Source organism: Hyla sarda, chromosome 6, assembly GCF_029499605.1.
Source record: "Hyla sarda isolate aHylSar1 chromosome 6, aHylSar1.hap1, whole genome shotgun sequence".
NCBI classification, from domain to species: Eukaryota; Metazoa; Chordata; class Amphibia; order Anura; family Hylidae; genus Hyla; species Hyla sarda.
The window spans coordinates 169,619,016-169,643,270 of record NC_079194.1 but is presented as its reverse complement, the minus strand read 5'-3'; the positions used below and the strand labels follow the sequence as shown (position 1 = coordinate 169,643,270).

Below are 24,255 nucleotides of genomic sequence, written 5' to 3'. Positions count from 1 at the left end.
CGGCCTTCTTGCTATTGTCAGCTTCCCTAACACCTTAGGCTGCTTCAACCAAGCCAGAGGGGGGATGCAATCCCTAAATCTAAAGATATATTCAAGTTCTAGAGGTGGGACCTGCATTTTGGGGACAAGTATGGCATATTCTGGTATGGTCCTTTTTTGGGGAAAAAGCAGACATTTTTCTAATCATACACAAACCTTTTAAGGAGCAGTTTTTCCTAACCTCTTCAGTAAATATAAGTTCAGACAACCTTGTATTTTTCCTATACATTTTCTGTTGAAATCTCTATATGTACTTGCCAAAATGTAAAAAACTGATGTACGCCATGTTATGTGAACAGACTTAAAAATATGTAAAAGAAAAGCAAAAACATCAGGCAGGAGTCCACTACAGTCCTCCTGAATGAAAACATATGCTATATTTTGTTTAAATGCTGAGCATTCAATTAGAAGAAGCAGTCCAACATATACAATTGAAAATTAAAATGCCAACTCACCCTGCTTTAAATGGAAATCATAAGTTGGTTTGTGTGCAGAAAATCTGCGGCATAAAACAGCACAAGCAAAGTGCACTATACAACTCTCTATATGATATACAACCACACCTATTATAGGACTTGTACTCACTAACTGTGTTGTTTTACACTTACATAGCAATATTAAGCAACCTCTATAATACAAATTCATCTATTTTAGCATAAATAGATAAAAACTATGCAATTTGTGCAAGAACAGTTCCCAAAAGAGATTTCCTCCATGGCATAATTATTCCATACATATTGTCCTAAGTCCATACATAAATAATGTAGATTTAGACTGGTTAGAGAAGGAAGGGAGGAATTGCTTGTATGTGTGCTACTGTATACTTGACCAATATTGAAAATGCGCCAAAAATGTAACTTCCCTATTGAAAGTGAAAAATTACAGTTTACCAATTCACCTTAAACAGCTTAACAATTTCATAAATCACTCTGATTGCAAGAAAAGTTTAAAACCATACCATTTCCACCACACACTTTTTGGGAAAAAAATGTGTAACGTAGTGAATTAACAGAGAAATTGGCACATGGCATTAATAAATGTAGTGAAAGGCATTTGATTCTATATGAACATTGCTATATTAACACTGAGCAGCGGGACAAGATGTGCTGTACTATGTCTCATTGGCATTGAGACTAGATATATATAATCAATTTATCAAAACCTGTGTAGAGGAAGAGATGTGCAGTTTCCCAAAGCAACCAATCATGTTGCTTCTTTTGTCTGAGACCTTTTTAAAAATTAAGCAGTCTGGTAGCTATGGGCAACTGATAAAATTTTTGTCAGGTTTTGGTAAATCTCCACTATAGTATGTAAATATGGAGTGTGGGACATACCGTATATACTCGAATATAAGCAGAGGCCCCTAATTTCACCCCAAAAACCCAGGAAAAGTTATTGACTCGACTATAAGCCTAGGGTGTGGAAATACATCATCCCCCCCCATCTCATCACCCTCCCCCCATGTCATCATCCCCCCCTGTCATCATCTGCCAGACCCCCGTCATCATCACCCCGTCATCATCACCCCGTCATCATCACCCCGCATCCTATCCCCCCTTCATCATGACCCCGTCATCATCTCCCCCCGGCCATCGGCCGTCCGGGCATGCTGGGAGTTGTAGTTTTGAAACACCTGGAGGTCCACAGGTTGAAGACCATTGCGCAGGCCTTCGTCATCATCCAGACCCCCCCCCCCCCTTTAGTTTTCTACTCACCTCCCCTCGGTGGGAAGGAATGGTGAGCTGGTCCAGGCCATCTATGCTGCAGGGACCGTCTGGTGGGGAGGGTTAGTCGTTCCAGGCTGTACATTTTCATCGGGAGGCCCTCTTCTCCGCTCGCTCTGGACTAGTGACGTTGCCTTGACGACGACGCACAGGGACATTCATGCGCATGTCTGGATGATGACGAAGGCCCGCGCAGTGGTCTTCAACCTGCGGACCTCCATGGCTGTCCGGGCATGCTGGGAGTTGTAGTTTTGCAACATCTGGAGGTCCGCAAGTTGAAGACCACTAATGAAGGGATTGACAGGCGGAGAGTTCACTCGAGTATAAGCCGAGGGGGGCGTTTTCAGCACGGAAATATCTTGCTGAAAAACTCTGCTTATACTAGAGTATATACGATATTTTAAACATTTTTCTTAATAAATAAAAATGTCCTTAAAAATGTTTTTTTTTTTTTTCTGTTCCCCAGCTCTCATTCACAAGTTTGCTGCTGTAGCCAGATTTTTAACTGGTAGCTATTAGGAATATAAAATGCCAAACTAACTGAGCAATTTCTCACCCTTTTTTTTGTGGTGTTTTTTTTTTTTTGTTTACCCATTTTTGGTTTTAAAAGCTCAGTGTCAGTTTTCAAAATGCGTAGCATGTTGAGACTTTTTTGGGGGGGGAATCTTGGCATTTTTCCTCCTATAGACTTCTAGGAGAGAAAAAAACACCAATGGGATGGCAGTGTGGGTTTAACATTGGCATATTTTGTGGCATGTTCCCCCAATTCTTCACATAATGAGTAAATCATAAGAGATAAACACAAGGGGAAAAAAGCCTAAACTAAAATCAGCTGCTTTGGAAAAAATTGTATCTTGGAGGTGAAAAATGAGGGGGCAGTTTTTGTTGCTTTTTTTTTTTTATCTGGGAAAAAAAAGCCACAAAAACTGAGTCAAAATGAGTTTTGTGGAAACGGCTTAGAGCAAAACAATAAAAGTTCATTTTTATTTCACTGTTTAAAAATTATCTTTGCTTATGTACCCAGTGAGGTTGAACATTCGTTTTCTTCCCCTTGACATCTCAGTTCTGTTGCTTCTATTCTCCACATACAGCTGGTTAACTTTGAGGCAGATACCTGAACCAATTATCTGGAAGAAAAAAACCTCATCTGAAACGTGCTCAATTGTCCATGGCGGCATTGCTCTGCCTCACCGTTTTGCATGAGCTTCTTCAATAGCTCCTTTCACAAGGGTTTCTGAATGATCCTCTAATTAAAATGGCTGCTTGTGATGTAACTGAAGAGCATGATCATGATAGATGGCGTATTTACTGCGCAGCCAAGTGTTTACGGACATCGATTTTATGGGCAGGAAAGAATGTATTAACCATCTGAATTGCAGCTTTTGTGCTGATAACACAAGTCAGTGAGCACTAAAAACAAAACAATTCAAATGAATAAGAATTACCTAAGCTTTTACCCATGACATTTTGTAGCCATATTTGGGTCTGCTAGAGTTGAGTGACAGCCAATATTAGGCTCTGTTCACAATCTCGTGTATTGCACAAGTTTGATATTTGCTGTTGTACATGCGTTATGTAGCCATAGGTCCCCATGCCCCCAATATATAATGTAAGGGTCCTTTTGGCATGCAAATAGAATAGTCTGTTACACTTTACTGTGCAGTGGGATACAGTACAAAAATGTATACTGCACTGCATAATATGTGTTTGTTTTTATAATGGGACTCAATAGGCAATGGATGCCTTTAAATATGCCTATGCAGGGGTGTATGCCAGAAGCTTCCATCATAGTTATACATAGAAAAGCTGATACTGTTTTGCTTTCTAAAGTGGGATTTAGTACTGCGCAGTCCTGAATCACACTTATTATGCCAGGAAACTCAGTATTGCATGATACTGTGATCTGTATTATACCCCTTCCCAAACCGCTACCCCCCCCCCCCCCCCGGGTGACTGACCGAGGCATGCAGGCCTATCTTTACTGACAGAGCTGGTGTCTGCCATTAAACGCCTTTCCTCGGAGCACCGGAGCCTGATGGTTTTTCGGGAGACTACTATAAGTGATTTCCGACTCTTTTTGCCCTTTATAATTCTTTGTTTGACTTGGCCATACCGGCTACGATGAACACAGTCTACACAGCTCGAAACAGGGCAAGGACCATCTCACCCCGGAAGGGTATCGTCCAATCTTGTTGATAATCGTAGATTTGAAAATTAATGTCCAAGATTTTGGCGAACTGTCTGGCCCTAGTGCTTCCTCGACTTTGTGAAGGGATGGGCTGGGGTGGCAAACATCTGAAAAGTGCTGTCAGTCTTGGATGATGTTCATACAGTCTTGGCCATAAATGTGGGCACCCCTGAAATTTTTCAAGAAAATGAAGTATTTCTCACAGAAAATGATTGCAGTAACACATATTTTGCTATACACATGTTTATTCCCTTTGTGTGCATTGGAACTAAACCAAAAAAGTGAGGAAAAAAAGCAACTTGGACATAATGTCACACCAAACTCCAAAAATGGGCTGGACAAAATTATTGGCACCCTTAACTTATTATTTGGTTACACACCCTTTGAAAAAAAAAAATGAAATCAGTTGCTTTCTATAACCATCAATAAGCTTCTTACACCTCTCAGCCGGAATGTTGGACCACTCTTCCTTTGCAAACTGCTCCAGGTCTCTCTTATTGGAAGGGCGCCTTTTCCCAACAGCAATTTTAGGATCTCTCCACAGGTGTTCAATGGGATTTAGATCTGGACTCATTGTGGCCACTTCAGAACTCTCCAGCGCTTTGTTGCCATCCATTTCTGGGGTCTTTTTGACATATGTTTGGGGTCATTGTCCTGGTGGAACACCCAAGATTTTGGATGCAAACCCAGCTTTCTGAAACTGGGCTGTGCAACCAAAATCCGTTGGTAATCCTCAGATTTCATGATGCATTGTACACATTCAAGTCACCCAGTGCTATAGGCAGCAAAACAATCCCAAAACATAATTGAACCTCCACCATATTTCACTGTCGGTACTGTGTTCTTTTCTTTTTAGGCCTCATTCCGTTTTCGGTAAACAGTAGAATGATGTGCTTTACCAAAAAGCTCTTTCTTGGTCTCATCTGTCCACAAGATGTTTTCACAGAAGGATTTTGGCTTACTCAAGTTCATTTTGGCAAAATGTAGTCTTGCTTTTTTATGTCTCTGTGTCAGCAGAGGGGTCCTCCTGGGTCTCCTGCCATAGCGTTTCATTTAATTTAAATGTCGACTCATAGTTTGTGCTGACACTGATGCTCCCTGAGCCTGCAGAACAGGTTGAATGTCTTTGGAACTGCTTATTCACTATCTGGACTACCCTGCGTTGACACCTTTTTATCAATTTTTCTCTTCCGTCCACGCCCAGGGAGATTAGCTACAGTACCATGGATTGCAAACTTCTTGATAATGTTGCGTACTGCGGACAAAGGCAAATCTAGATCTCTAGAGATGGACTTGTAACTTTGAGATTGTTGATATATATTTCTACAATTTTGGTTCTGAAGTCCTCAGACAGTTCTCTTCTCCTCTTTCTGTTGTCCTTGCTTAGTGTGGCACACACAGACACGCAATGCAAAGACTAAGTGAACTTCTCTCCTTTTTATCTGCTTTCAGGTGTGATTTTTTTTTTTTTTATATTGCTCACACCTGCTACTTGCCCCAGGTGAGTTTAAAGGAGCATCAGATGCTTGAACCTATCTTATTTTTCCACAATTTTGGTGTGACATTATGTCCAATTTGCTTTTTTTCCTCCCTTTTTTTGTTTAGTTTTAATACACACAAAGGGAATAAACATGTATAGCAAAACACGTGTTACTGCAATCCTTTTCTGTGAGAAATACTTCATTTTCTAGAAAAATTTCAGGGGTGCCATTATATATAAAAAAAAATAATTAAACCATTTTAGTAAATTCCCCCCAATGTTTCTGCCAGACATTTTTATTGGTGCCATTTGCCCACTAATATGAAATATCTATTGCCTGTTACATACCTTAGATGCCACCTTATATAAAGGAGAACTATCATGCAGGACATCTCATCTCCTATCTTCGATCAGACAGATATCCTCTATCCTTTGGATAGGAGATAAGTTGTCCTGCATGATAGTTCTCCTTTATATAAGGTGGCATCTAAGGTATGTTAGGCTTTTAGACTACATATATAGGCAATGGCTAACTTAACAAAATACATGCTACCTCTTTAAATTCCAAAGGCTTAACCTAATTGTCTAAGCCCTTTCTATTGGCCTGTTAAGGCTTGCAGAGGTAATAGAGCAGTGTTTCCCAACCTTTTTCGGGTCGGGGCACACCTCGGAATTTTTTTTTTCCGTGGGGCACCGCAACCAAGGTTGACGAGAGAGAAAAAAAAGAGAAAAATGGTAAAAAATGCAATGCACTATATCTATTTATCAGTGGGTATGTAGTTTAAAGTGCTGCTTTATACAGCAACTCACAAATGACGTCTTCTCTAATTTGCATCGTTGCCTTCTCTTCTCCATCTGGTCCGGGCCATCATCATTTCTTCCACACACACAATCTTCACCGTTAAACCTGCAAAACAAACCTATTAGGCTCCGCACTTTTTTTTCTTTTTTTTACATGGGTGATAGAGGGGTGTAGAAGAGTGTACATAGGTGACAGAGTGGCGTAGAGGAGTATACAGAGGGGTGTAGAGAGGGGTTTAGAGCAGTGTACATAGGTGACAGAATGGTGTAGAGGAGTGTACATGTATGAAAGAGGGGTGTAGAGGAGTGTTCATGGGTGACAAAGGGGTGTAGAGGAGTGTACATGGGTGTATATGGGTGACAGAGGTGTGTAGAGGAGTGTAAAGAGAGGTGTAGGGAGGTGTACAAGGGTGACAGATGGATGTAGAAGAGTGAACATGGGTGACAAAGGGGTGTAGAGGAGTGTACATGGGTGACAGAGGAGTGTACATGGACATGGGTGACGGGGGTGGACATGGGTGACAGCGGGGGGTGGACATGGGTGACGGGGTGGACATGGGTGACGGGGGGTGTAGAGAAGTGGACATGGGTGACAGAGGGGTGTAGAGGAGTGTACATGGGTGACAGATGGATTTATATGGGTGACAGAGGGGTATAGAGGAGTGTACATGGGTGACAGAGGGGTATAGAGGAGTGTACATGGGTGACAGAGGGGTATAGAGGAGTGTACATGGGTGGCAGATGGATGTATATGGGTGACAGAGGGGTATAGAGGAGTGTACATGGGTGACAAAGGATATGGGAGACGGGGTCAGAGGGGTGGACAAGGGTGACAAGGGGGTAAAAGAGGGACAGGAGTGACAGAGAGGGGTGGACTGGGGTGACAAAAGGGACAGATGGGTTAACAGGAGGGTGGATATGGGTGACAGGGTAGACTACGGGGGTAGACGGTGGGGGTAAACATGAGTGACAGGGGAGTGGACAAGGCGGACATTGATGACAGGAGGGTGGACCTGGGTGAGAGGGGGGTGGACATTGGTGACGGGGATGATAGCAGGGTGGACATGGGTGACAGGCGGGGGTGGACATGGGTGACAGGCATGGACAGGGAGGTGGACAAGGTGGGCATGGATGACATGGGGGGTGGACATGAGTGACAGGGGGGTAGAGGGTGGACCTGGGTGAAGGTGGGCGGGGGGTTTTGACAGGGTTGAGAAGGGGTAACAGAGGGTTGGAGAGGGTACGGTACCTTAAGCAAGCCAGCCCGCGCAGTTTGCAGTTCCACGGCAGGCACGGGAGTCCGGCACAGATGCAGCTCGTTCGCAGGGGGCGGGACATTTAAAAAGAAAAAAAAAAAGAGAGAAAAAAAATTACGGAAAATCCCGCGGCACCACGGGCAGTGCCAAACGGCACACGTGTGCCGCGGCACCGCGGTGTGGAATCACTGTAATAGAGAATGGCATTGACAGAGTAGCTTAATAAAGGGTACAATGTCTTTTCCAGCTCCTCTTTCTTAATTGTTTCATATTAAGGTCAGAAAGCTGTAAATGTATTCCAGCAAAAAACTATAGGGGAAAAAAAAATATTTACTGATGCCAGAAATTGTCTTTGAATAATAAAATTCCCTCCCCAGGACCATATAACATCTGTTGAATAATTGCACTGTGTGACAGGGATGGGCTCGCGCCATTCCTACAGCTTCTGGGCTGAAATACCATGTCTGGGTTTACACGAAAATCAGATTCAATTCTTTACTGTAGTCAAGTGCAAGTAGCTGTGACCAGTGTAGGTCCCAACGGGAGCAATTATTCTGTTGATACGTATCCCCCCCACTTTCAGTATTACAGTGTCAAATGGAAAGTTTAACCCCTTTTAGGCTTTAATAAAGCTTGTCTGGTATAGAGGGGGAGCAGGGCCCGGTCTTGTCTGGTATGAAGGGGGAGCAGGGCCTTGTCTTCTGAGAATTTGATAAAGACAGTGTTAACTGCTGCAGGATACCAGTCCCTTATTCACTGATCAGTAATGGAGTGCAAGGAGCCATCATTCATAATGTTCCAGTCTGAAGATGTTTTGCTGCTGTGTACCAGTTCAGCTGTTTTATCTTACATTTAAGTACTGTTCCCAGCTAGCAGTGTGTTTACATAGGAGGTATGTACATCTTAGCGTCTTAATTTTCTTTAAAGGGGTACTCCGGTGAAAAACTTTTTTCTTTTAAATCAACTGGTGGCAGAAAGTTAAATATATTTGTAAATTACTTCTATTAAAAAATCTTAATCCTTCCAGTACTTATTAGCTGCTGAATGCTACAGAGGAAATTCCTTTCTTTTTGGAACACTGATGACATCACGAACACAGTGCTCTCTGCTGACAGCTCTGTCCATTTTAGCAACTATGCATAGCAGATGTATGCTAAGGGCAGCATGGTGGCTCAGTGGTTAGCACTGCTGCCTTGCAGTGCTGGGAACTTGGGTTCAAATCCCACTAAGGACAACAATAAATAAAGCGTTATTATTATTATTATGATAACGTCAGCAGAGAGAACTGTGTTCGTGATGTCATCAGAGAGCATTCCAAAAAGAAAGGAATTTCCTCTGTAGTATTCAGCAGCTAATAAGTACAGGAAGGATTAAGATTTTTTAATAGAAGTAATTTACAGATATGTTAAACTTTCTGCCACCAGTTGATTTAAAAGAAAAAAAGGTTTTCACCGGAGTACCCCTTTAACTCCTTAACGACGCAGGACGTATATTTACGTCCTGCGCTGGCTCCCGCGATATGAAGTGCGGTCGCGCTGCGACCCCGCATCACATCGCATCGGTCCCGGCGCTCATCAACGGCCGGGACCCGCGGCTAATACCACACATCGCCGATCGCGGCAATGTGCGGTATTAACCCTTTAGAAGCGGCGGTCAAAGCTGACCGCCGCTTCTAAAGCGAAAGTGAAAGTATCCCGGCTAGGCAGGAGCAGTCAAGCGCCGATAACACTGATCACAGGCGTGTTAATACACGCCAGTGATCAGCATAGGAGATCAGTGTGTGCAGTGTTATAGGTCCCTATGGGACCTATAACACTGCAAAATAAAAGTTTAAAAAAAGTGTTAATAAAGGTCATTTAACCCCTTCCCTAATAAAAGTTTGAATCCACCCCCCTTTTCCCATAAAAAAAATAAAACCGTGTAAATAAAAAATAAATAAACGTATGTGGTATCGCCGCGTGCGTAAATGTCCAAACTATAAAAATATATCATTAATTAAACCGCACGGTCAATGGCGTATGCGCAAAAAAATTTCAAAGTCCAAAAAAGCATATTTTGGTCACTTTTTATACCATTAAAAAATGAATAAAAGCTGATCAAAAAGTCCGATCAAAGCAAAAATCAAACCGTTAAAAACTTCAGATCATGGCGCAAAAAATGAGCCCTCATACCGCCCTGTTCGTGGAAAAATAAAAATTTTATAGGGGTCAGAAGATGACATTTTTAAACGTATACATTTTCCTGCATGTAGTTAGGATTTTTTCCAGAAGTACGACAATATCCAACCTATATAAGTAGGGTATCATTTTAACCGTATGGACCTACAGAATAATAAGGTGTCATTTTTACCGAAATATGCACTGCGTAGAAACGGAAGCCCCCAAAAGTTACAAAATTGCGTTTTTCTTCAATTTTGTCGCACAATGATATTTTTTTCCGTTTCGCCGTGAATTTTTGGGTAAAATGACTAATGTCCCTGCAAAGTAGAATTGGTGACGCAAAAAATAAGCCATAATATGGATTTTTAGGTGGAAAATTGAGAGGGTTATGATTTTTAAAAGGTAAGGAGGAAAAAACGAAAGTGCAAAAATGGAAAAACCTTGAGTCCTTAAGGGGTTAAAGCAATCTCTAAGTATTATATAATATAGTATATAAAAATATTATAATACAGCATGTCTTTGTTATGTAATATGAAGAGAGGCTTACTAGAATGCCAAATACATCAACAGCCACTTGTTGATGATTTCCAGCCAAGGTCGCAAGAGGACAATTTTTCTATTCTTTTCATAAGAATATATTGAAAATGAACCTTCGAAAAAAGGTAATGCAGATCTAGAACTATACTGGCAACGACAATTAAATGGGTTGATCTCAAATGCAAACTCTTGGCTGATGCCAGAAAAAATCTGGAAGTTTTTGTGGTGTTTCGCGCATATGCCCGGTGTCCTGAAGAGGTTAATTTAACTTTGATTTTGACACATTTGTTTGCACAATTTATGTACATTTTTGTCACATTTGAGCACTGCCTCTTTATTTGGTCCTGCCCTCCTGTCACACAAGAGTGCAAAACTCTTATTGTTTGATTTGTTTTGAAAATCTGATAAAAATTCTGGGTTACATACTCTTAGTTATTCCCATTACTTCTGTAGAAAAACACCATCCATAAAAATTCAAAAAGCCTCCCCAAAAAAAACACTGGCAGTTTTTGATTGATTTATTATTTTGATGCCAAAAAAGTCACTGAAACGAGTGTTTGAAGAGAGGGCCTTAATGCTGGGTAAATACATTGAAATCTATCTATATCACCTCTTTGAGAAGATCATCCCTTTGTCTAGACCAGATTTCCTGTTCATCCTACATTATGTATAGTGACCATTTTCCACCTCGTCATGACAGCACCACCAGAGAGATCGACTCCTCCTCCAGAAACAGGAAACATAGAGTACTAAAAGGATCCACATCCCTCTCTTCCTCAGTGGTTTCCTGCTCCTGCAGGAAGCCTGGAGTAGTCCATGCCTCTGGTTTTGATATCGGGATGGTGGGGAGTTCCAGAGAAAAGACCTTTCTCTCCTGGTTGGGAGAGTAATCTGGACCTCCGATAACCCCCTGGTTGGGGGGTTTCCTTACTGTGTCCCCAGTAGTGGTTTTCTGGCACCACCGCCTGCCTCTCTTCTCCCTCCGCCTCCTCGTCCCGGTACGCCCGGTGAATCTGTAGTTCCTGTTTCAGCTTGCACATTTTTTACCTGAAGTAGCGTCGACGAGGGAGTCCGGAGCTCCGGCAATGTCTCATGGAGAGTTCTGTGGCTGCGGCCTTCCGGAAGGCGGGGTTTACACGTTATCGTGATGGCTGGGAGGAGAGTGGTGCACGGGATGGCAGGATGTGGCGTCAGACGCCGAGGTCCGGGGCTTCCAGGGCGGAAGATTTAAAAAGGAAGTCCTTTCTGCCGCCCGGCCTCCACTGCCCAGAGGACATCCGTCTCAAGCTGCAGCTGCTGGCCTCCAGGAGGGAGAAGTTTGAGGAAGATGAGCTCCACTGCCAAAACTACTGTCTCTTGCGGAGGGGTGTGTGTCATGGCTCTTTTTGGTATAGCTTTCTTATTGTCATTTTGTTTCTTAGGATGTTCCTAGGAAGGTGGTTAAGAAGACTAAGCATAGGGCATGCCTCATGTGCAAGATTACATTAGCATCTGATTACCCTAAGCCTAACTGTCCAGCTTGTTTTGGTAGAATCATTGCTGCCGGTGGGTGCAGGTGTTTGATATATAAAAAAAAGAAGAGGGGAACATTTTTTCTGTTGCTCAAGTTTTTTGTGTTACATTTTTTTGAATCCCCGTAATTGATTATGCAGGTGCAGAACATGATTAAGAGCCAGATAGAATCCGCCCTGAAAGGGTTTTTACCAATAGTTACCCCTCCGGAGCTGGAAGTGGTCCCTTCTGTCCCTATTGAGGTTGATGAGGAAGAAGGTTTGATTTCTATCCATTCTGATTCAGGTATTTCTTTTATCTGATAGTGGTTTGTTCAGTTTTTATACTATGAGGTGGTCATGGTTATGTATTCCCTACAGGGGATGACTCCTGTTCATCGGAGAATGACTTGTCTGGAAAGCCTCTTTTTCTGTGGTAGGATTCTGGGCAATTGATTAAGGCTGTGAGATCCACCATGGGGCTTGAGGAGGCTAAGGAGCAGAAGTCTATTCAAGACATCATGTTCGAGGGCCTTGAAGAAAGAAAACGTAGAGTTTTTCCGGTTTATAGAGCCATTTCTCAATTGATTGAGAATGAATGGGAGTTCCCAGATAAGAAAACATTCATTCCTAGAGCAAATAAAAGGAAATACCCTTTTTCGGAGGCCGACACCAAGTATTGGGATCGCCCTCCTAAGATTCATGTTTTGCAATATCTAAAGTTTCCAGGATAGGGTCTTTACCATTTGAAGACTTAGGTACCTTGTAAGACCCTATGGACAGAAAAGCGGACACTTTTCTTAAAAGGGCTTGGGAAACTGCAGGGGCCGCTCTAAAACCCTCGGTCGCTGGTACCACTGTTGCAAGATCCTTGGTGATGTGGGTTGACCAGTTATCTTCATTTCTTCAGAATGATATGCCCAAAGAGCAGACTCTTTCTTTAATGGCTACACTTAAAAAAGCCTCTGCTTTTCTGGCGAATTCATCTTCAGATACGGTAAGGTTGTCCGCCAGATCTGCGGCACTTACAAACTCCGCTAGAAGAGCACTCTGGATTAAAAATTGGTCAGGGGGGAGTGGTTCAAAAAGTAAGTTATGTGCCATCCCCTGTGAGGGAGAATTTTTTTTGGTTCGGCCCTCCCTGATGTACTAGAAAAGACGGGTGATAGGAAAAAGGGGTTCCCATCTTCCCAGCCCCTTAGACAAAATAGGCTTTTTCGCTTTAAAGGGAAAAGAGGTGGTCAAAATAAAAATAGAGATCCTTCTAACAAGTGGAAGTTTTCTCGTAAGGGGAGTGGTTTTATGTTTAATCCTCCTAGTACTTCCACCAAAAAGCCTGACTCCCAGTGACAGGATCTTCGAGTAGGTGGCAAACTAACAAAATCCAGACTGTGACCGTCACAAATAGTCTGGATTAAGAAGTCTTTTCCCACTATGGAAAAAATATTTTAATAGTTCTTGGTTAATCCAGACTATTCGTGACGGTCTCAGTCTGGATTTTGTTAGATTGCCACCTACTCGGTTCTTGGTTACTAAATCCCCTTCAGGACCTTCAGGTCAGTCTTCTTTACAGGGAGAAGTATTATCCCTTATAGAAAAAGGTGTTTTGGTTCCTGTCCCCCCATAAGAACAGGGCTCGGGGTTTTATTCCACTCTTTTTCTTGTGGAGAAAACAAAAGGGACATTTAAGGTGATTATTAATCTCAAACCTCTGAATCGTTATTTGATTTATAATTGTTTTAAAATGGAGACAATAAAATCCACAGTTAACCTTTTGTTCAAGGATTGTTTTATGTCGTCTTTAGATTTAAAAGATGCTTACCTTTTATGTCCCTATTCACTCAGATTTTCTAAAATATTAAAGGATTGCTGTTTTTATAAATTCTCAGCTCCTTCATTTACAGTTTTGTGCCCTGCCCTTTGGTATAGCTCTTGCACCTAGGGTATTTACAAAGGCAATTTCAAAAATGGTTGCCCATATTCGAGAGGGGGATGGAATTTTTATTCCCTACCTAGATGACTTTCTGCTGGTAGCTAAATCAGAAGTCAAGGTGAAAAATGTTTTGTCTCATACTATTGATATCCTCCATAAGTTGGGCTGGCTAATTAATTTGGAGAAATCCTCCCTTATTCCTTCTCAACAAAGTTTTTTTAGGCATTTTGTTTGACTCTAGTGTACAAAAATCCTTTCTCCCTCTAGCTAAGATAGAGAAGATTATTTCTTCAATTAGAGAGATTATTAGTTTCCCCTGTATTTCGATTAGGAAGGGAATGCCAGTTTTAGGTTTGTTCACAGTGGCCATTCCAGCAGTCCCCTGGGCCCATTTCCACGCTCAAGCCCTACAATTAGAACTCCTGGGGACTTGGGATGGTTCCCAACAGGATCTGAATAGACGCATTGTACTACCCCCTCAGGTACTGGCTTCTCTAGAATGGTGGTTAGTGACTGATAACCTTTCTAAAGGTGTAGATTGGGTTTGTCAAGACCCTGTTGTCATCACTACTGATGCCAGTTCTTGGGGATGGGGGGCTCATTTAAATAACCTAAGCTTTCAAGGCATTTGGGAAGATAAGGTGATGGGTAGATCTTCTAATTTTAAGGAGCTTTTAGCAGTATGCTCTTGAATCAGCCAGTGAGATCATTAGGGGCACTAATGTAAAAATCTTCTCAGATAATACCCCCACTGTGTCTGTCATAAATTGACAGGGAACCACGAGAAGTCCATCCCTCATGAATTTGTCTTTTCAGGTCCTGTCCTTTGCAGAATCCCATCTAAAGGCAATCTCTGCAGTACATATGAAAGGGGATCTAAATTTCAGGGCAGACTTTTTAAGCCATCATTCAATCTTACAAGGGGAGTGGCGGTTGAATCCAAAAATATTCTGCAAGATCACAGCCCTTTGGGGGAACCCCTCAAGTGGATCTTTTCACTACCAAGCTCAACAAACAGGTCAGAGACTTTCTTTCCCTAAGTCCAGCGGAAATAGTGTTAGAGCACATATTATTGGACACACTTTCACAGACTTGGGTTAGGGACTTGGCCTAAGCATTCCTCCCCTGGCTCTAATTCCCAGACTCATAAGAAAAATCGAAGCGGACAGGGCGACAGTCATCTTAATTGCCCCATTCTGGCCACAGAGAGCATGGTTCTCCTGTCTAAGGACTGTCTCTAGCAGATCCCTGGGTTCTTCTGGAAATTCAGGACATTCTCAGTCAAGGCTCGGTCCTTCATCCAGATGTCCGCAACAGTCATCTGACGGCTTGGCTCTTGAGAGGATGATCCTAAAGTTCAAGGGTCTGTCGGACGCTGTTATATCCATGTTAAAAAAGTACAGTAGAAAACCAGTGACTACAAAAATGTATTTTAGGATTTGGAAAAATTTTGTCTTTTTCAGGCTCTACTGAATTTAATTTAGACAGGCCAAATTATGCCTCTATTCTAGATTTTTTGCAAAAAGGACTTAAGAAGGGATTAAGGGCTGCCACCCTCAAAGTACAAGGAGCATTATATGGTCAGAAGATTGCTAATCATCCCTGGGTGGTGAGATTCTTTAAAGGGGTATTCCGGGATTTTTTTTTATTTGACTATGCTACAGGGGCTGTAAAGTTAGTGTAGTTCATAATATAGTGTCTGTACCTGTGTGTGACGGTTTTCCCACGATTCTTCTGTGATTTTCACTCCAATATTTATTTTTAACATCCTACAAAATGACTGTTGTCTCGGATTTTTCCCAGCTTGCAATGCGGCCGAGACCTGACTCACTAGTCAGCTGATGACAGGGAGCCTGTCTGCTTCAAAGGGTGGAGGATCAATCTGCAACTAATGCAACAGCTGGAGGCACCCTGATTAAAAACCACAGGTCTGCAGCTCATTTATGTTTCAATGGGTGGGGTGGCTGATGTGTGGGAAGGAGGAAAATAGAATTGTGGGATTTGTAGTCAAAAAAAGAAAACAAAACAGGAAATACAAGTTCACAAAAAGCTAGCCACAGTGTTATGGTAACCTCATGACATAGCCAATTAGCCCCAAGACAAGCGCAGATCCTTCCAAAGCATGTCCATTACTGTCTGCCAGGTAAATACTAAAATCACCTTATGGTGGATAACCCCTTTAAGTCTGTTACCAAAATGCAGCTATTCAGTTCCCTGGCTGTTTCTCCTTGGGATCTTACTCTGGTGCTTAATTCTCTCTGTAAGAGTCCTTTTGAGCCTTTATCTTCTATACCTCTGAAGGTTTTGGTTCAAAAAACAGCTTTCCTTATAGCGGTCACGTCTGCCAGGAGAGTAGGGGAGTTAGCAGCCCTATCCACTAGAGAACCCTATATTATTTTAAGACCTGACCCTGCCTTTTTACCTAAAGTTGTTTCATTTATCTCAGGAAATTGTCCTTTCATCCTTCTGTGCGAATCCATCTTCAGAAGGTGATAATTTGTTCCACATGCTTGATGTCCGTAGATGTGTTATACAGTATTTGGAAAGGACCAAAAATTTTAGGAAATCGGATAAACTGTTTGTTCAGTTTGCAGGTCCCAATAGGGGAAATAGTGTTAGCGCACATATTATTTCTAGATGGGTTAGGCAGGCCATTGTTGCCACTTATTACTCTGCCGGTCTGTCCCCTCCAGCCAACCTGAGAGCCCACTCTACTAGAGCAGTCGCCTCATCTTGGGCAGAGAAAAGAGGGGCTTCTATTGCTCAGATCTGTATGGCGGCTACTTGGTCATCCCCGCATACTTCTTTTCGGCACTATAGGCTCAGGGTTGACTATCTATACTCCTTGGCTTTTGGGCGCAAAGTTCTTCAGGCATTGGTCCCTCCTTAGTTCTTCTCTGGTATTCTCTCTGGTGGTGCTGTCGGGAAGTGGTGGAAAGCTGGTAATTACTCAACCGTAATTCTATTTTCTCGTAGTCACGACAGCACCACATGCTATTCCCACCCTTTTTCTTATTTCTTCTCACATGTGGTGTGTTCACTGAGGTGTTGCAAAGAAAAAAAAATAAATGATGATGACAATGTTTATACTTTTGTTATGTGTATAGTGTTGTTTTTTAACCTTATGTAGGATGCTTCTTAAATCTCGGTAATCCACTGAGGAAGAGAGGGATGTGCATCCTTTTTGTACTCTAGGTTTCCTGTTCCTGGAGGAGGAGTCCATCTCTCTGGTGGTGCTGTCATGACTATAAGGAAATAGAATTACCAGTGTGTAATTACCGGCTTTCTTTGGGAAGACCATCCCTAAAGAAGGCCACTTTTCAATGCAAAGTTGTCACATCACATACATTACACACAGTACAAACGCAATACTTTTTCCCTGTCCTCGTGTAATGGAGAACTAAAAGTCCTAGCATGCCCTGACTGCTGCAGACGTTAACCAGTTAAGGACCAAGGACGTTCTGGAACGTCCCCGCACCCTGGGCTTTAAGGACCAAGGACGTTCCAGAACGTCCTGGTGTTTCTCCGGTCTCTGCCGCGCGCCGGGCGGAGATCGGAACTGCATTCCTGCTGGAATCCTTCAGCAGGCATGCCGTGCAAATGCCGAGGGGGGTCCTGGGACGTCGGCGATTGCAGAAAATCGCATGTCAATTCAGACATGCGATTTTCTCCTAATTGTGATGAATGATCTGACCTGTCAGTGACAACCCAGATCATCCTGAAGGGTAGGAGTGAAGTCGCAATGCTGCAATTTCCTCTTATCCCCTGCCATTGGTCAGAATTGATTCTGACCAATGGCAGAGCAGGACAGTGGGTTGCCATGGCAACCCCCCCATTCTGGCCACCCCTGGATGTCGAGGGGATCGTGGGAAGAAGATGGAGGTCGGTACCTTCAGGAGAAGATGCCTGGAGACCCCGATCGTTGCTGGAGACTGCTGGATCCTGGGTCAGGTAGGGAAACTAATGTGGGGGAGGGGGGAATTGAAAGTGAAAGTAAAGTGATCTTTACTGTGGCAACCACTAGGAAGGCCAAACTGCAACTCCCAGCATGCCCTGACAGCCAAAGGCTGTCTGGACATGCTGGGAGTTGTAGTTTTGCAACATCTGGAGGGTCACAGTTTGGAGACCACTGTTACAGTGGTGCCCAAACGGTAGCCCTCCAGATGTTTCCAAACTACAACTCTCAGCATGCCTAGACTGCCCAGGCATGATGGGAGTTGTAGTTCTGTAACATCTGTCCCTTCAGATTTAGCAATTTTTATGACATTTTTGAAAATTGCTGCTTTACTTTGAAGCCCTCTAATTTTTTCAAAAAGCAAAAATATGTCCATTTTTTGATGCCAACATAAAGTAGACATATTGTATTTGTGAATAAAAATAAAATGTATTGGGAATATCCATTTTCTTTACAAGCAGAGAGCTTCAAAGTTAGAAAAATGCAACATTTTCAAAACTTTCATGAAATTTTGGGATTTTTCACCAAAAAAGATGCAAGTAACGCCAAAAATTTACCACCAAAATAAAGTAGAATATGTCACGAAAAAACTATCTCAGAATCAGAATGATAACTAATCTGACAGTGGTCAGATGTTCAAAAAACGCTCTGGTCCTAAGGTGTAAAATGGCCTGGTCCTTAAGGGGTTAAAGACCTGCTGGGATTTGTAGTTCTCCTTGCAACTTTGTGAAGCAGTCATATTTTACCCCTTAAGGACCATGGCCTTAAGGGGTAAAATATGTCCATGGCCGGCTTCCGGCTTCGTATCTACTGGGTCTTGGTTGCTATCAGCAACCAGGACCCACAGCTAATACGGGACATCACTGATCGGGCTGATGTCCGGTATTAACCCTTTAGACGCCGCGATCAAAATTGATTGCGGCGTCTAAACCGGGAGAAAATACTGCTGGTTAGCTCAGCTGAGCTGTTCGGGACCGCTGCAGTGAAATCGCAGCGTCCCAAACAGCTGAGAGGACAGCGGGAGGCACCTTACCTTGCTCCTCTCTGTCCGATCGTCACACCATTGCTCCAAGCCTGAGATCCAGGCTGGAACAATCAAGCACGGATTACACTGAGCAATGCTATGCTATGGCATAGCATTGTTCATTGAATGCAATCAAAGGATTGCATGTAATAGTCTCTTATGGGGGCTAAAAAAAAGTAAAAAAAAATAAAGTGAGTAAATGGGATTTAACCCCTTCCTGAATAAAAGTTTGAATCACCCCTCTTTTCCCATTTAAAAAAAAACATGTGGTATCGCCGTGTGCGTAACTGTCCGAACTATAAAAATGTTATGTTAATTAAACCGCATTGTCAATGACGTACACATAAAAAAATTTCAAAGTCCAAAATTTCATATTTTTCGTACTTTGTATACTCTAAAAATTTATAAAAAGCCCCATCAAAACAATCATGGTACCGATAAAAAAACTTCAGATCACGGCGCAAAAAATGAGCCCTCATTCCACCTCAAATACGGAAAAATAAAAAAGTTATAGGGGTCAGAAGAGGACAATTTTAACCTTAAGGACTTAGCCCTTTTTCACCTTAAAGGGGTACTCCGCCCCTAGACATCTTATCCCCTATCCAAAGGATAGGGGATATGATGTCAGATCGCCGGGGTCCCACTGCTGGGGACCCCGGGGATCGCCGCTGCAGCACCCTGCTATCATTACTGCGCAGAGCGAGATCGCTCTGCACGTAATGACGGGCAATACAGGGGCCGGAGCAGCGTTACGTCACGGCTCCGCCCCTCGTGACGTGACGGCCCGCCCCCGTCAATACAAGTCTATGGGAGGGGGCATGGCGGTCGTCACGCCCCCTGCCATAGACTTGCATTAAGGGGACGGGCCGTGATGTCATGAGGGGCGGAGCAATTACGTCACGCTGCTCCGGCCCCTGTATCGCCCGTCATTACGCACAGAGCGAACTAGCTCTGCGCAGTAATGATGGCGGGGTGCCGCAGCGGCGATCCCCGGGGTCCCCAGCAGCGGGACCGCGGTGATCTAACATCTTATCCCCTACCATTTTGGAAACTAGACCCCTCGGGGAATGTAACATGGATAAAGTGAGCCTTAATACCCCACACTTTTGCAAATGTAAAAAGAAAAACAAAATTTTACCTAAAATGCTTGTTTTCCCAAAAATTTTACTTTTTTAAAAAGGGTAATAGCAGAAAATACCCCCCAAAATTTGAAGCCCAATTTCTCCAGATTCAGAAAACACCCCATATGGGGGTGAAAAGTGCTCTGCTGGTGCACTACAGGTCTCAGAAGAGGAGTAGTCACATTTGGCTTTTTGGAAGCAAATTTTGCTCTGGGGGCATGCTGCATTTAGGAAGCCCCTATGGTGCCAGGACAGCACTACATTTTGGAAACTAGACCCCTCGGGGAACGTAACAGTGTTACAGTGAGTACTTACACTTCACAGGTGTTTTGAACAGTGGGCCGTAAAAGTAAAACATTTTATTTTTTTGCACTATATTGATAGTGTTACCCCAAATGTTTCATTTTCACATTGGGTAATAGGGCAAAAGGCCCCCAAAATTTGTAGAACAATTTTGTCTGAGAAAAAAAATACCCCATATGTGGATGTAAATTGCTCTGTGGACGCACTGCAGTGCTCAGAATAGATGGAGTGAAAATTTTGTTGACATTGAAGTCGGGGGTCATGTGCATTTATAAAGCCCCCATTGTGCAAAAACAGCAAAAAAAAAACACATGTGACACCATTTTAGAAACTACACCTTTCAATGAACGTAACAAGGTGTACAGTGGGAAATAACACCTCACAGGTTTTTTGAAAAGTGGGCCATAAATTGAAAATTTTTCACAAGGGGTAATATGAGGAATTGGGTTACATATTTTGGAGGGCTTTTTCCCCTGACTATAAAAATACACCCACATATGGGGCAACGTGCTGGGCGGGTGCACAACAAGGCTCAGAAGTCATAGAGGTCAGTTTGTATTTGTGGCCTATGGCATATCAGTAGCTGACGGTTACATAGATACTGAGGAAAATACAAAAATGAAACACCCACATGTGACACCATTACAGAAAGTACCCACCCTGAGGAATGGGTATAGGGGTAAAGAGGACATTTTGAACTCACAGGTGTTTCCTAAATTTATTTTCCAGGAATGGATGAAGGGTAGCTTTTGAAAATTGCAATTTTCAACCTATGCTCTTCTTCATTTTTCTGGAAACAACTAAAATGTGACTCCGAATTGTCGCCTAGAAATACGACAGAGCTCAGCGAGAACTCTTCGCATTTGAGGCGGATGTTTGTTACGGACCCAACAGTTACATACATTCAGAGGAAAATACAAGAAAGGAACACCCACATGTGAACCTATTACAAACAGTACACCCCCTAGGGTGAAGTGGAGATTTGGAACAGACGGGTGTTCCCTTCATTTATTTTCCAGGAATGGATGAAGTGTACTATGGGGGAAAGAAAATTGCAATTTTAGTACTGATATGCCAATTATTTTCCCAGAATGATGACCCAGAGTACAGCCAAAAGTAAAAATGATGCCTGCCCCAAACCCTATACTCTGAATCATCATTCTGGGAAGGGGATGTGTGGGGCCGTCCCTATTCTGTTACCTCACATGCGCAACCCGCTCAGGTGGGGAGAGAGAGCGTTGCGCATTTGAGGCAACGGCAAACCTCCAATGCTGTTGACTCTGTGTCCCATGACCCATTTTTTAGGGTGAAAAAAAAAAAAGATATTGGGGGTATTGGTTTTGATTTATATTTTTTTTTGGGGGGGGGGGGGTTTGGTTTAAAATTTGGAAGACAATATACCCTGGACTGGTACATTGGAGCCGAATTCTGGGGAATGAAATTTAGGGCAAAGGATGGAAAATTGAGTTCTCCATGGAAGTGTGATACTCCCTGAAGCAGCCTATGCAGAGGCCCGGATGATCGGGGCATGTGTCACATTGAATGGTGGTGTCCCTCCGTCTCCCCTTCCTGTGACACACTCTGCATCTTTTCTGGGTTCGTCCCGACCTTCCAGTGTTGGGGATTGCACCTGGAAAGTGTTGGCCGGGGACGATCCGGGGACCTAAAGTTCCAGAGGTGCTATGACCCGCTCTTTGGCGGTCACCATAGATGAGGGCCTTTTGAACTACCTCTTGAAACTCCAGGAATGTCCCTGTGTTGCCAGCGTACTTGTACAGTATAAAAGAGTTGTACATGGCAACCTGTACCTTTTTATACCATACACGTGTTTTCCGCATGGCATTATATGGCTTGAGGACTTGATCAGAACGATCAACTCCCCTCATATACCGATTGTACCTCGTACAGGGACAGGGGTGCTGCCGTTCCCAAGAATAGTGGTGAGCATAAGGACATCACTCTTGTCCTTATACCGGACCCACATCAGGCTTCCATGTAAAAAGACACGGGACTCACCCCGGGGGATAGGAGCATGTAGGGAATGATGGGGCGGAAGGCCTCTTTGATTCTTCTGGACTGTCCCACAAGCGACCGTGGATCTGGCGGCGAGGCATGGAAAGAGAGGGATACTAGTATAAAAGTTATCCACGTAAAGGTGGTAACCTTTATCTAGCAATGGGTGCAAAAGGCCCCAAACTATTTTCCCGCTAACACCCAGAGTGGGGGGACATTCTGGGGGTTCAAAACGGGGTTTAATGACCAGCCTGATTTTATACAGGCGGTCATACGCGGGATCAGTTCGGGGGGGGGGGGGGACATGCCACATTATCAGCATAATGCAAACTTTTCCGAATGGCCTCAAACTGGGGATGTGCCATGGCCATACTGTAGAAGGGTGTCTGGTAAAAGACGTCCCCACTCCAGTATTGCCTGACACAGGGTTTTTTAACTATACCCATATGCAGCACGAGGCCCCAAAAGGTCCTCATTTCAGCTGCATTGACTGGAGTCCAGCCGCCGGGTCTAGCTAAAAATGAGCCCGGCGACGAACTGTTGGGCATACAGATTCGTCTGTGTAACCATCAAATTAACGGCGCCGCACGGCGGAGTCTCCGTCGCCTTGGTGGCTCATCATCAGAACTAGATGATGAGGAGGATGAGGAAATAAGGAAGGTGGGGTCTTCCTTGTCCTCTGAGACGCTTTCAGAGTCGGAGGCAATTATGGCATATGCCTCCTCCGCCAAAACGCTCTGCGGGCCATTTCCCTACTCTAATGGGGATACGGGTGTGTGTGTGTATGTGGGGGGAAACTTTATTTGTGTATGTGCTGTGTGTGGTGTGGTGCGAGTGTGGTGCGAGACTACCTCCCTAACCTAACCTAACCTAACTAAACTAACCTGCCCTAACCAAAAAAAAATATAAAATTAAAAGGGGACTTTTTTTCTTTTTAAAAAGGGGACTTCTAGCGCAAAAAAGCCCTGCGCCAAAAAAAAGTGTTTAATCAGTGGTGTGCGCACTGATTAGTGCTTGTGGCGGCAGGGGGTGCAGAAGTCAGTAGGGAGTCCGGCCACTCAGCCCAGAACAGTGGCTGGTGGCTTGTACACAGACCCCTACACAAAAAACCCGAAAAATAAAATAAACCACTTAACCCTGAAAAAATGCATGCACCTGAACCCAAAAAAAAAACTGCTGATCAGTGATAAATCACTGACAGGGTTGGGACAGGCTGCACACACAGGTATGGTCCGTCCACACAGTACATGCCTGCTACTGGTGGCACGGACCACCTATGGGTGCAAAAATACGCAATAAAACGCGAGTGGGCTTTAACAAACGGTGGCGGACCGCTCTTTTATGACTAAGAGGGTCCGCACACACGCTTAGGAAAGAAAAGAAAAAAAGATCTGTGCTGAATGAAATCGGCAGACATCCGGCTCCGATCCCCGCCCGGCAAGCGGCGGGGAACGGAATCGCAGCGCATCGCTGATCTGAATTGATCAGCGATGTGCTGTGATCGTGGACATGGGAGGTCATCATGACCCCCCTGGGCGATATGCCGCGATGCCTGCTGAACGATTTCAGCAGGTATCGGGCACCGGCTCCGCTCCAGCTGGCTGCAGGGGGCCGGGAAAGCTCATGACGCTCTCGTACGTCATGAGTCCTTAAGGACTCTGAAGTGAAGACGTAAGAGAACGTCATGAGTCCTTAAGGGGTTAAATATACAAATTTTGGTGCATGTAGTTATATTTATTTGTTTTTTTAAGTAGTAAAATAAAAAAATATATAAATTCGGGTATCATTGTAACCATATGGACCTACAGAATAAATATATGGTGTCATTTTTACCGAAAAGTGCACTGCATGGAACCTGAAGCCCCCAAAATGTACAAAATAACATTTAGGTTGTTTTTTTCAATTTTGCCCCAGTAATTAATTTTTTCTGGTTTCGCCATGAATTTTTGGGTTAAATAATTGATGCCATTACAAAGTAAAATTGGTTGGCACAAAAATTAAGCCCTCATATGTCTCTAGGTGCAAAATTGAAAGCGTTCTGATTTTTAGAAGGTGAGGTGGAAACTATGAAAGTACAAAAACTAATAAACCTGTGGTCCTTAAGGGGTTAAAGGGGTATTCCAACACTTCCAACTTACCGCTTATTAGTGTCTGATCGCAGGGGGTCTGTCCGCTGGCACTTCCGCAGTCTCCAGAGCGGAGCCACCAGTCTGTACTCGGGTATCTCTGGCA

General features: G+C 43.5%; 1 protein-coding gene across 1 annotated transcript in view; it reads left to right on the top strand.

The window, feature by feature from the left end:
• The window catches only part of PEPD (peptidase D), a 339,112-nt gene that overhangs the window by 101,681 nt on the left and 213,176 nt on the right, over positions 1 to 24,255 (top strand). The window lies entirely within an intron of this gene.